Source organism: Miscanthus floridulus, chromosome 10 (genome assembly GCF_019320115.1).
Source record: "Miscanthus floridulus cultivar M001 chromosome 10, ASM1932011v1, whole genome shotgun sequence".
NCBI lineage: Eukaryota > Viridiplantae > Streptophyta > Magnoliopsida > Poales > Poaceae > Miscanthus > Miscanthus floridulus.
Genome location: NC_089589.1, coordinates 88,975,036 through 88,988,486, shown reverse-complemented (window position 1 = coordinate 88,988,486; position 13,451 = coordinate 88,975,036). Strand labels below are relative to the sequence as shown.

Below are 13,451 nucleotides of genomic sequence, written 5' to 3'. Positions count from 1 at the left end.
GTGATCTACCACATGACCCAGAATATAGGGTGTATCCATAGGTAAACAACGTATAAGCACCATGCTTACACAATGTTGACCACCCACCCATGGTACCTTAGGGTGATCTCTATACGAACTTATGCATGAACATGATGATAAACTAGCTATACCAAGTATATAATCAAAGTAGACAATGAACATTATAATGACAAACATAAATGAGATGAATACTAATAATGTCATAACAATTGTTGCAAGCATATAAAAATAATGGAGATACAAAAGAGAGGGGGTACAAGAATTATACCAAACCACACTCTTAACACGATCGGGAATCCAAGCGAAGCCTGCTTGCCTCCCTCTAGACCTAGCCTAACTAGCTATGCCCTAGAATTGTTGGAGCTCTGATGATGATTAGGATTTCTGTCTTCTCAAATGACTTATTGCCTCAGGGGGGTGCCAGGGCCTGGTATATAGCCCGAAGCATCCAACGTGAGCCCTTGGATCAAACTGACTTAAAGAACGACGTAGATGCAACCTAGGAGGCGATGGAGAACCGACATTGTGAAGCGGAGGCTGACGGTGGGCCCCTAAGGCTGAGCGGCCTGCACGTGGGGCCAAGTGGCCCCACCTGGCAGTCTCTGCGTTGGCGTGGTGTCCTCTAGAACCTTCTAGTGTCTGTTTCACGGTGGATAAGCGCAATTAAATCTAACATGTAGGTCCACCTTGATGGTTTTTTGGATAAACCCTGCAGAAATCACAGATTCACCAAAACTCATGGAATTTGTTACTTTAAACCCCTAGACCTTTGTTGGTGATCATATTTAAGCCATTATACATGTTTTATTGATGATTTATAATAGTTGTTAACTACCGTCAACACTGACCCTATCCTCTCAGGGTCGCTCGCGCTTGCACTTGAAGAAGGTCTAGGGGAGATCTGCTCCCTTGGGCTCGATGGGCCAGCCTTTGCACTAGATGTCCTCCCCGCTCTTCATGGAGGAGATGTGATCATGGGGGAGGGGGTGTGCCGATCTTGCACCAGATCAAAGTGATTTTTGCCGCCATATATTGTAATCGGATCGTTCCCAATTAATAAATGAAATTACTTTCGTTTGTAATCTCATTGCCCATGAGTCATGCTCAGAGACTTGAGTCCCTTGTTGGGATGGGTTGTTATGACAATGGTCCTCAGTGGCCAAGATTGTCACGCCCATGCTGTTAGCTTGTAAGTCCATGAGAACCCCAAGTTTACGGTCGTTCCATGCCCTGGTCATGTCCCCTAGAGGGGAGATCCTTGGCTTCCCGACCGAGCCACTTGTATGGTTCCCGAGCCCGTCTTTCTGTGCTTAGGGGCACATTGTCTCCCTTGGTGGGTCACCACAAGCGGCTCGAGGTCAGTACTCAGACATCGTTCGATGGTCGGTTGGTTTCGCTTTTGAGCGCCCGACTAAGGCCTCTGGTGCCCGACCGTGAACGTCCCTTACACTTTTTAGATGCCTTGGGTGGCCTTGAAGCCTGATGGGCCAGCCTTAAGATCCTCAGTGATGCCCCTTCTAGGAGGCCCCATACCATCGTGCAGTTAGGAGACGTGATCCGATGAAGGATCGGGAGATAAAGAGATAGACATAAATGAAACGAAATGGACACAAGAGAAGAAAAAGATGACATAGCTGGTAATGCGATAGTTGGGGCTTCTTGTTAGCGCTCGCGGATCTCTTGCTATGTTCCCTTGCCATCCGGCTTGTTCCATCATCTCCAACCTCGCTCATCTAGGGGCCTCCAGTCGTAGCCTTCCTACAAAAAGGGGCTACAGTTGATAAGTTAGTTGTTCTTTTGGCATAGCCTAGCATCTGCCATAGTTGCTTAGGAAGAGAGAAACAGTAACATGATAGGGAGAGCGGAAAGGTCAGGAGAACGAGACTTATCTTGGTTTTTGTTGTTGGAGAGGTGGGCCGACAAAGGAAGTCGGCGACCGTGTCTTGGCTCGGGGGCCGAGCTACTGGGCAGATGGCTTGGCAATGGGCTTCCCTCATGGGGAAACATTGAAACTCACCTTGATTAGGTCAGCCCCTTCTATGGAGCCAAGCACCTAGATGGATGGGCTAGCCGAGCCATTGCCGCCGCTAGGAGCCTCAAGAGCCTAGATGATGCTCGGTCGGCTGAGTGTCGCCATTGCCTTAGTTCCTTCCTTCACCAGTGCCCTTCCTGTGTCACAGCCGGAGCTAGCGGGACCACAGGGGGCAGATAGCATGGTCGCTTGGGCGACGCAGTCTTGCTCGCAGTAGTAGGCTTGCTGTTGGCAGTCCTTATCGACCAAATTCGGCCACCAATTAAGACTCAAAATAGGAGAAATAAGCAAACTTATGACACATATGCATTTACCACTAACATGATTCCACATGTATTTGGAAGACCAATGTTTTGTAGGCCTATACACGAATACGGTGGAAAATCATTCCAAAGTTGCAAACCAGAGAAACGTAATTCAGAAATGCGCAAAGGAACAAGAAGGCCCACTCACCTGGATAAACTGGGTGCCAAACCACCGAGGAAGGAGCCCAGGCCCAGCCACCAGCCCACCTAGCAAAGGTGGTGACCAGGCGAGCCAGCTAGGGTGCAGTCGCACCCTAGGTGCGCCCGTACCCTAGGCATCATGGCCCGAGCCCAGCTTCCTCTAGCGGTTTAATAAATGCACCTAAGGCTGGTTGCATGCGGGATCTCCCCTGAATATTGCATGCAAACCATCCTTAGAGCAGTATAAGAGGAGGAGGAGAGCTCCCTCTCTCACACACATCTCGTTTGGAGCCAAACACCTCACACCTTCACACTTGTACTCTTTTTAAATTTTAGTAGTCTTTTGAGAGCAAGGCAAAGCTACCTTGGAGGGCTGGACTCCTTAGAAGAGATTCTTGGTATGAATAACATGATGAGTTCCTCCAAAGTCTTGTTCTCATATTATCAATATAGTTATGCTTAATTATGAACTAGAGTATAGTTTTCATGTTATGATCTTTACATATGAACTAGCATATAGTTTCTATGTTATGAACTTAACATGTAGAACATTAAGCCTAATCATTCATATAACTTGTATGATTAGAATTAGAACTAAGTTGAGGTGGTGGTTCGTCGTTCCTTTGGGTTTGCCCAGGTCCTATGCTTGTCGATCCATAGGGTTGGAGTCCCGGGGGGATTTGGGTAGTTTCTTTGTACACGAGCGTTGTGCTCGGGTGCAAGGGAACCTTCGGATGTGATGGTGCTCCACGATTGAGGGGTAGGCGGCAGGGGATGACAGCCCTGTCTATCCCTTATAATCCCCCACGTTCAGGCATTCGTATAGGAGTTCGTAAAGTCTCTGTGCTTACTAGCAGACCAGTGCTCGGAGATCTCCCCGTCCATCTTACACTTAGATCTAGCTCTAACCATGTAATTTGTATGATCATCAACTATTATTTGCATAGCTATATTAGAACAAGCCAGCTCCGCTTAGGAATATTCTTTTATTCTTTCTTTCTCTTTTATCCTTGAGGTTGGCCCAATTATGTGTCACATTATCTTGAACTATATAATGTTTACCCCTGTTATAAACCTTGGTTCACTTTACAAGCATGTAATCTTGTTCATATCCATACTAGACTCTTTACACCATGCCTTCCTGTGGGAAAATATAAATAATGATACCCTGAATACTTTCGGGTGAAATGCTACAATGATACATCCGTGCGCTTGCTAATATTTTCTATAATCGTTAAGAAATATCGTAATGGTGTTTCTTGGCGGCGTTGCTAAGGTTTACTAAATCTTAGTGATGGTGCTAAGAAATACCAATAGGAATTTCTGGTGCCATTGTCGGGGATGGATTCTATATCCATACCTGGTGATTGCGTTAAGAAATGCCAACAAGCATTTCTAGCGCCGTTGCCGGGGAAGGCATTGGTTAAAAAGAATCTAGTAGGACATGTTCATGATCATATGCATGTACGGTGGCCATTGTTTATGCAGGCTAACTCTGCTTGTTTTCTCCTGTTGTGGATGAAAACAGGATAGTGTATGACCGATTTCGTCTTGCCGAAAAAACTACATAAAAATCCAGAGGCTCTCCTAAGGAAGAACATGTCTTGCACTGCTTCTTCCTCCACTACTCCTCCAACAAACAAACCAGTTACCCCTGCATCATCCGCTACTACCGCTATGGCCCAGAAGTCACTCCGCGAGTTCTCCATCCCTGCCATTGCCAACGTGCCCGTTGGGCCTACTGTCAACGTGGGCAATAAGAATTTTGAGATCCGTACCGGGCTGATCATGATGGTGCAGGCAAACTCATTCTGTCGTTTGCCCAGCGAGGACACAAACGCACATCTACAACACTTCCTTGAGTTGTGTGACACCATTATTAACAAGGATGTCGCACCAGACATCATCAGGCTCGGTTTGTTTCCCTTCTCCCTCATGGGGAAGGCGAAACAATAGTTCTACAAGGACAAGGAAGTTGTCAGCACATGGAACAAGGATTCCATAGTGTTCCTCATGAAGTTCTTCCCTATGGGCAAAACCAATGCCCTGAGGGGAAGAATTTTGAATTTCCAACAGAATGAAATGGAATATATCCTTGAGGCATGGGAGAGGCTGCAAGAATACATTCAAGCATGCCCACACCATGGGATAGAAAACTGGCTTGTGCTCTAAACCCATGTCGAAGGGGCACATCGATGCCGCTGCTGGAGGAGCCTTTCTCTCCCTTACCATCGATGGAGCTACGTCTCTCATCGAGAAAATGGTATCCAATCAGAGTTGGGGGGAGGAAAGGATGAATAAACAACAAAAAGGCATGTATACTATGAAGGAAGCGGATATGATTGTCCCAAAAATGGATTTATTGATGAAAAGACTGGACAAACGGGCCCAAGAGAAGAAAGCCATGAAGGGCACCGTCCTGGCCATAGACTCGCAAATGACTTGTGAGGTCTGTGGAAACATCGGATACTCGGGGAACGACTGCCCCGAAACCCATGAAGACAAGGTAAAAGTCTTGCGTTCATCAACAATGGGTTCCGACAAGGTAACAATAATCAGTCGTGTTTCCAAGGAGGTAATAACTATAATTCAAATTTCAATTCAAACTATAATTCAAACCAACCCTCCTTGAAGGACCTAGTTTTAGGTCAAGCTAAAATTAACAAAAATCTTACTAAAAATTTAATGATTAATGATAAAATGCTTGAAAATATTAATTCTAAAATTGAAAGTTTATCTTCCTCTGTTAAAAATCAATTGTGCTTTAATAAAATTATAGAAACACAGTTAGCTTAAATTGCTGCTGCTATTCCTATTAATAATGAAGGGAAAATCCCCGGGCAACCAGAGAATTCCCTTGAAAAAGTTAATGCGGTGACCACAAGGGGAGGTAAATCCACTCGTGATCCACCAAATCCTAACAATAAGCCAAGAAGAGCAAAAGAGCCCTAGGAGGAAGGATCATCATCGAAGAAAATACAAAAAGATCAAGAAGAAGAGGAAACGGCACCGCAAGACTTTGTTGACACTAGCTACTTGCCATTTCCCACAAGAAATTGGAAGCAAGCCGTGGACGAGCAATTTGCTCATTTTGTTGAGATGATTGAGAAGATACATGTGAGCGTTCCATTGATGGACGTCTTACATGTACCATCTTACGCAAAATATATCAAGGACATCATCAACAACAAACGACCATTGTCGTCCATGGAGGTCATCAAGTTGATGAAAGAGTGTAGGGCTGCTATACTCAACTATCTACCCAAGAAGAAGAAGGACCCTGGGTGCCCCACAATCACATGCTCAATCAGGACCCAGCGGTTTGATCATGCCTTGTGCGACCTTGGGGCTAGCATGAGCGTTATGCCCAAGGTCATATTTGACAAGCTGAACTTCACACACTTAGCGCCAACGCCGGTATAGCTCCAGCTGGCTGATTCATCGGTCCACTATCTGGTAGGGATCGCTGAAGATATCCCGGTGAAAATTTGAGGTTACTTCATCCCTGTCGACTTTGTGGTGCTGGACTTGGAAACAACGAAAGAGTCACCCTCATCCTTGGGCGACCCTTCTTAAGCACTGTGGGAGCATAAATTGATGTTGCCTTTGGTGCTCGAGCTCTGCCTCAGTGGCCCTAGGTCCGCCTGCCGAGCCTATAGCGAACCGCCTTCTCTCAAAGGTACTTCGCACAGCTGTGGGGACTCTGGTCTAGGGCGTGAGCTCAGGCACCTTCTCGATAGGGTCCTCGCCATCGATGTGGTAGCACATGCAAGGTGGGGCATAGCAGTCGATGTCATCGGAGTTGTACTCCGGGCCATTCCCCGAGAGGATCTCAAGGAAGGTGCGCTACGAGGGGACGTCGGTCCCCGCCGTGTCTGAGAGGACAACGCTTTGTGGCACCTCACGACTGACGAGGTGCTCCAGCTCCATCTAGAAGGCCGCCGCCGCATTTTGGATCTCAAAAGGTAGGTCCGAGAGGTAGTACCAAAAGTGCTCGGGCAGCGGGAGCACCTCGCAGGTAGCGATCTAGTGATGGACGTTGGCTAGCATGTAGAAAATCTAGCACCAGTCTGACACGATGGGGTGTGGACCTAGACCACGGTAGATCTGCTGGGCCAGAACCTCAAGATCTGGTTCCAAGAGGCCCAGCAGAGTGGGTGGCGTCGGGGGCTTGTTGCCCGCCGGTGCAGCCTCATTGAGCAGGTGGAGTTTGCCATAGCAGTCGGCGATGTAGGCTAGGCTCCCAAAGTTGAGGACCTGGCCTAGGGCAAAGGCACCGACCATGACAAAGAACTCGCCAGGGAAACAGACACCGCCGTCTAAGGTGGCGTCGCTTGCTCCAGCATGAGGCGGGTGGCTCTGGCCACCGTAGAGCCTGAATCACATTTGATGCGCTCCCCTAACTAGCACACTAGGTGTCATAGGATTGGAACCATGGCAAGCAGTGTTGTTTGAGGTGGTGTCATAGTGCATGTCTCCGGTGGCTCGGGTGGACTCAAAAACACAAGAATCACAGAGGGGACGCAATGGTTTATCCTAGTTCAGGCCAATCGATGCCCTACATCCAGCAGCTGATGATCCTTATACTCAAGAACACCCAAAATCTAGGGGGTTACAACTGAGTGTACAAGAGAAAGAGAGAGATTTGGTAGGGGATCGCTTGATGCTGATCACATCCCTCACCGTGGGTGAAGCCTTCCCCCTCTCTGGCTTACTCTTCTCTCGGTGCAGAGCACGGGTGGAATCATGAGGACATGAATAATCTATGTGGAATCATCCTCCCCCTCTTAGGATGCGAACTATCCCTTATATTCTGAGATAGGTCAGGTACATGGCGGCTTGGGAGAGTTAAGCCTATGGTCCACATGTGCTAGAGTCTAGGAGGGTCTTGTAGCAGTGTTCTGTGGAACGTGGTGATGTCGTGGAGCTAAAGAACCTCCAGGCGTCGTCTGGCTGCTCTGTTCTGACATGCTGATTGTCAAGTTGTGTCGGCTCAGACTAGCCTCCCTAGGTGTGCCTTCTGGAGGCTTCTTGGTGGCAAAGGAGCCTGGCTATAGGGGCTGACGCGCGGGCCTAGGAGGCCACAGAGGAGTTTGTCTTCTTGTGTCACACCTCATGCATGACCCTGTCGGAGGAGTGGTTGACAGCGTCGCGCCTATGGGGCAGTGCCAGGGACCCCCCGAGCCTTGGTGGCTCGGGGCGTACCGTCTCATGACTGGGCCTTGGCTGGTGCCAGAGGTTAGGAGGATGCCAAGGATCAGGTCTAGGCTTCCGTCGATCGAAAGCTTAAGGCTCGGTCGAGCCCCCGAGCCCCGAGCGAAAGTGGCGGTCGCGCTTCGGCTCGCCGAATTCCTTGGCCTAAGGGTACGCACGAGCGTACCTAATGGGCATAGCTTCTGAGCCCCCCGGGCGACCTTGGAAGAGTCGCTCAGGGATCTCTCAATCGGGAACCTTTGATCCCAAGGCTTAACATACCCATATGTTAGGATCACGTTACCATCCAACGAAATCAATTTTCAGAGACAGCTGGTGTTATGGGCACGCTTTAAAAACATCCCTATATATGTGCTACGTACAGGATTCGGTCCCGTTTGGAAACTAGGGGGCTAAAGTTTAGCCCCGTCACATTAGATGTTTGATGCTAATTAGAAGTATTAAATATTTGTTAATTATAAAACTAATTACATAAATGAGGGCAAATTCGCGAGACAAATCTATTAAGCCTAATTAGTCCATGATTTGATAATATGGTGCTACCGTAAACAAGTGCTAATGATGAATCAATTAGGCTTAAAAGATTCATCTCGCAAATTAGCCATGACTTCTACAATTAGTTTTATAATTAACTCATGTTTAATCCTCCTAATTAGAATCTGAATATCCGATGTGACAATTAACCTTTAGCTTAAGATCCAAACACCCCTCTTCCACGTACTAGGTAGAAAACTTTTGTATGTTGCCGCTGCTTCACCGCTAGCAGCACGAGCCTAGCCCAGCTCCTCACCTGTGTCCTCACCTTCGCCATGCCCTAGTGATGGTGCTCCTTCAATTTCACCACCACTTGGATTTGTCAACTCCTCAGTGGTACTACCGACGTTGACATCATTTGTGCCCCCACAGTTGGCCAAGCTCCACCACCATGACCTTGTCCGTTGCGGCCTTCTCTAATCCGTCCTAAGGCCCTATTTGGATCCACAGAACTAACAACTAGTTGACTAATTTTTAGTCCCTAAGTATCAAACAAGCGGACTAATTGTTAGTTCATTAGTCATGGACTAGTTGTTAGTTCATTAGTCCATTTGTAGAAGCTAATAGGACTAGTTGTTAGTCCTAGTCCATCTAAATAGGTCCTAAGCTGTTTACTCCTTTCACCCCTTTCCTTCCCATCATTCTCTATGTGCCACTGTGGATGATATTATTGCAAATATGATTAATATGGAATTAAATTGTAAATTTATGATATGAAATTGAACTAAATTGTGATATTCAGAATTAATGTTGTATTCAATTGTGATATTTGGAACTAACATGGAAATAAATTGTGATATTTCAATTAATTTGTAAATTATTACGGTTTCCAAGAGAAATATTTTGACCCCATTTGGCACGGCTCCACTTCACTACTGGAGCTTTTTTTTTATTCAACTCCATGAACAGCTCCACCAGTGGAGTTGGAGCTATTTTGGTAGACTATTTGGCTAAATAGCTCCACCTGTTTTATCATGCATGGTTGAGAGATGCCAATTGTCCAATATAACCCTGTCTATTTAACTTGTAGTAACATCTAGAGATGTATGTTTCTACACGAGTTTTCATCGAAGTAAATTTGAATTCATTAAAATAAAATAAAATTTAAAATAACACAAAGTATTAGCAACCAATATTAATGAGCTTTTTTGCATAAGAATGACCCATTAAAACAAATATGGCTGTGCAAAGTCATGGTATGTGTCATTCTATAATATAAACATATATGCTCATGATGATCTAGAAAGATATATTGCCCACCAAGGTAATCTCAGAATTTATCCATATTCCAATCATTAGATTCCGAAGTTGATGTGTCACCTGCATTGTGTGAAGCAAAACGCTTTCTATACCTTAGAGGTATAGTCAACACATAATTGGGATTCCGATCGCATTTACTAAAATGTTTATCCTCATAATGGTTCTCATGAATGAAATTATGTAGACACATGGTTGCGGCGACAATCATCTTTTGCTTCTATATTGGGTAACTCGGCATTTTGAGAAGGACCCTCCACTTCATTTTCCCACCAAAAAACGGGCGGAAACGAGAAGACCTAACAGAAAATGCGAACGGGAGAAAGAAGTGTCTGGGTGGTAGATCGCATAAATTCATGAAAGTACAAGGGCAGTGGCATGCGGGCCTGCACATGGAGCTGGGTGGAGCTACTTTTTTCAGCTCCATCTCGTACACATCTTATGTCTCGACAGGTTTTAAGGAACTCCTTAGGTAGAGCTATTTTGTTTTATCCTGTTTGGTACAAAATGGCTCCAAACAGCTCCAGGAGCCGGTGGTGGAGCTGTGTCAAACAAGGCCTTCATCAGAAATCAGAAGTATTGAATTATGTACATTAGCTCCTACAATGTAATGTCCACTTCAGCCATAGTAGCACTATCTATGTGGGTTATGCAATAATTATAATGGATAGTGGAAAACATGGCCCATACCATTCTTGGTGTATGCATGGACATTGGGGGAACCTGTGGTCCATGAACGCAACCCATCTTAGCATTGTTCTTGTTGTCTCCTTTGGCTCACATCCATGAATCATTGAATCTCGACATAGGTAACATATGGAACCTTGGTCTCTCAACGTTTCTCGTTGACGAGAGTCTAACATAGGAGTATGTTAAATCCCTGGATCAAGGACATGATAGTCCGGCTAACCCTAGACTTATTCTCCAAATCAACGGTGGACTCAGGGGTTGCTGCCATCGTGTGCAATGTGTGCACCCTCTGGCAGAGAAGGGATGGCTCGGCAGCCCATAGACTGCCCTCTCCCGAGGAAGTCTCCGATATCAGAAGGGCGAGCCAAGAAATGCAAAGCCCTGCTCATGTTATGTTTATTGAATACGATGGTGCTCACACTTTCTTGAATTCAACACAATCCTAGATGGGTACCAAATGGTGGATCTTTTGATGAGTTTCATAAGGAGTTTTATGAATACTAGGTGAGTGCTCCATGGTCAACCAACCCCTGTGGAGAATAGAGGTCTAATAGTGGTGAACGTATAGTCCAATGACATAGGGGGGAGCTCATCCACGTCACTCCTATTTTTTTCTTCTCCCTCTCTATTTACTTCTTCTACTACTTCACCTATGTCCAAAACTTAGGGGATGGGAGGGCTCCATTGTGCCTTCATGCCCGTAGGGGGCTAGAGCCCACCCCTGACATCCCCCCCCCCCCCCCCCCCCCCCCCCCCCCCCCCCCCCCCCCTAAATCCGCCCTGGGCCTAATAGAAGATTAGTAATTATTTTCATTGTGTCCTGTTTTGGTATTTGTTAATATAAATACATTAACATTATTGGCAAAATAATGTTTCTGATATTTTCCATTTTGCCCCTATATGTGTGTATGGACATCACGCATATAGTTAGCTTTTGATCTTCTTCGAAAAAACAAATATGACAGAGTGGTATTTAGAGCCATACTGACGTAGAATGCTCAACCTAGTTAAAATAGTCATTTTATAAACTTATTTTAATAAAAAAACCTATCTAGCCTTTCTCCTCTTGATGTTTTGATCTTAAAACACACAATTGTTTTTATGAAGGACTCCAATTTTTCAAGATCTATAAAGATCCTTGTATAGATGAAGATTATATATATGTCAACAAGAAATATATTTTGAATATCGATGATTTCAAGTTCGTTCAACTTAAGCCCTTTAGTTTTATGTTAGCAACGATACTAAGTCGGGTGCTAGTGTGTTATCTATTAAGGCTAATATCATGTTAGTGTGCTCTTGCATGGTAATTTAATTATTTGAAATGAGTGCAGCTTTAGCGATTTCTATTAACTTGAAGCCACAGGGAATTAAAAAATGAAAAGCCACACACGCTGCTGCTACTACGAGGACACAAATGTTTGGTAGTTAGCCACAACTAAGCCCTTGTTTAGTTCGCGAAATTTGGAATTTGGGGCTACTGTAGCACCTTCGTTTTTATTTGGTAAATAGTGTCTAAATATTGACTAATTAGGCTTAAAACGTTCGTCTCGCAATTTCCCACTAAACTGTGCAATTAGTTTTTCTTTTCGTCTACATTTAATACTCCATACACGAGCCGCAAACATTCGATGTGATAGATACTGTAGCAACTTTTTGAATTTTGAGGTTCAACTAAACGAGGGCTAATTAAAAGGGTGTGGCGCGCCTGCCCGCTCTGCTACACCCGCCCGCACCCGAATCCCATCCGACGCTGCACGTTCGCATCCCGCCCAGGGCCAGTGCCCGCGTTCGGACGCACGACACTAACCCCGCACACGCACGGAAAACCCACGTGGGTCCAGTCACCTGCACCCGTCTGCTAATGCGCGCCGTGAAGGCGTCTGCCAGCCTTCGGACGCCCGCATGGTGACCATAGTGGCGCCCCAACAGCAACCGCAGACGACTGCGGCGGGCTGTGCGCCAGCCAGCGGCCCCGTTACAACATGTGCAACACTAGATTTACTCTTAAAACATCAAGATAAAACATTTACAAATACGTCTGAAATAGATGAAACACTTAAACATACGTATATAGCAATAGCAACATCTAGATCTACTTTTGCGACATCAAGATGAAACACTTGCAACATAAGCCTGAAACATCTGAAATATTTGAAATATACGCTTAAAACATGCATGTATAGCCATAGCAACATATGCAACATCCAGATAAAAACACTTCAAACATATGTTTGGAACAACTGACACACTTCAATTTCTCTATAGAAAAAAAATTAAAACTTTTCTAAACTAATATGATGAGGTTTTGTTGATGTGATGCTCGCTTGTTGCATGACTTTGTTGGTGAGAGAGTTAAGTTTTCAAAATGCGATTAGTTGTTTATCGTTCTCTCGCTTGTTTGTCTTTTTCTATAATCAAATCTCTTAATCTTTTCGTTTGGAGTTTCCCGAGATCATTTTCTTCTTCTCCAAATCACTCATTTAAGTTCCTCGTCCATCAACTTATCTCTGCCAACTTCTCGAAAATTTTCCGGCTTTTCTAGAACTTCTTCCCACTTTTATGTGAGCTTAATCTAATTTTTAAATGCTCCAAAATATCTTTTCATGAGCTCCAAATACTTTATATGGGTTCCTCGTGTTCTAAAATGTCTCCGGAATTTTTTCCTGAATTTTTGGAGCTTTCGGAGTATTTTCACCACCTAAATATCAATTCTGGATTTTCTCAAATTATTTTATTCACGAAATTAATAAATTCCAAAAATAATAAAATCTCTTTTTCACGGACTTCAAAACCTACCCACATACATACATACATGCATATATATATATATATATATATATATATATATATATATATATATATATATATATATATATATATATGCGCGCGCCGGCGATCTCCTCAACGCGGCCTTTCCAGAACTACGAATAGTTTTTCCAGCTCCTGCATCTAAAGCCGAACAACAGCTAGGTCCAACGAGCTTTTCCGGTCAAATCGTCGCGCTCCGGCGTGAACCATCACCACCACGAGAGCCCTATTCGTTCTCTACGTCATGGTATGCCTGGTCGCGCGAATCCGACACCTTTTGACTATTTTACCTTTGTTTTTCTCCTTCCGGTGAGTTTTGAGGTGAACTTCAACATGGATGGCTTCTCGTTCTCCTTCGATTCCGGCCGCTGCTCAGCTCTCCGGCGCCTTAACCCGCTGGGCGAGCGGGCATGTGCTGCTGCAGCCGCCGTGTTGGCCCTTCCTCA

General features: G+C 45.1%; 1 non-coding gene across 1 annotated transcript; it reads right to left on the bottom strand.

Annotated features, from left to right (window-relative positions):
* Window positions 1–4,542: 4,542 nt before the first annotated feature.
* Window positions 4,543–4,649, bottom strand: LOC136490519 (small nucleolar RNA R71). Its single transcript, XR_010767798.1, has one exon. It is a non-coding gene; the product is annotated as a small nucleolar RNA R71 (small nucleolar RNA).
* Between the last annotated feature and the right edge of the window lie 8,802 nt (window positions 4,650–13,451).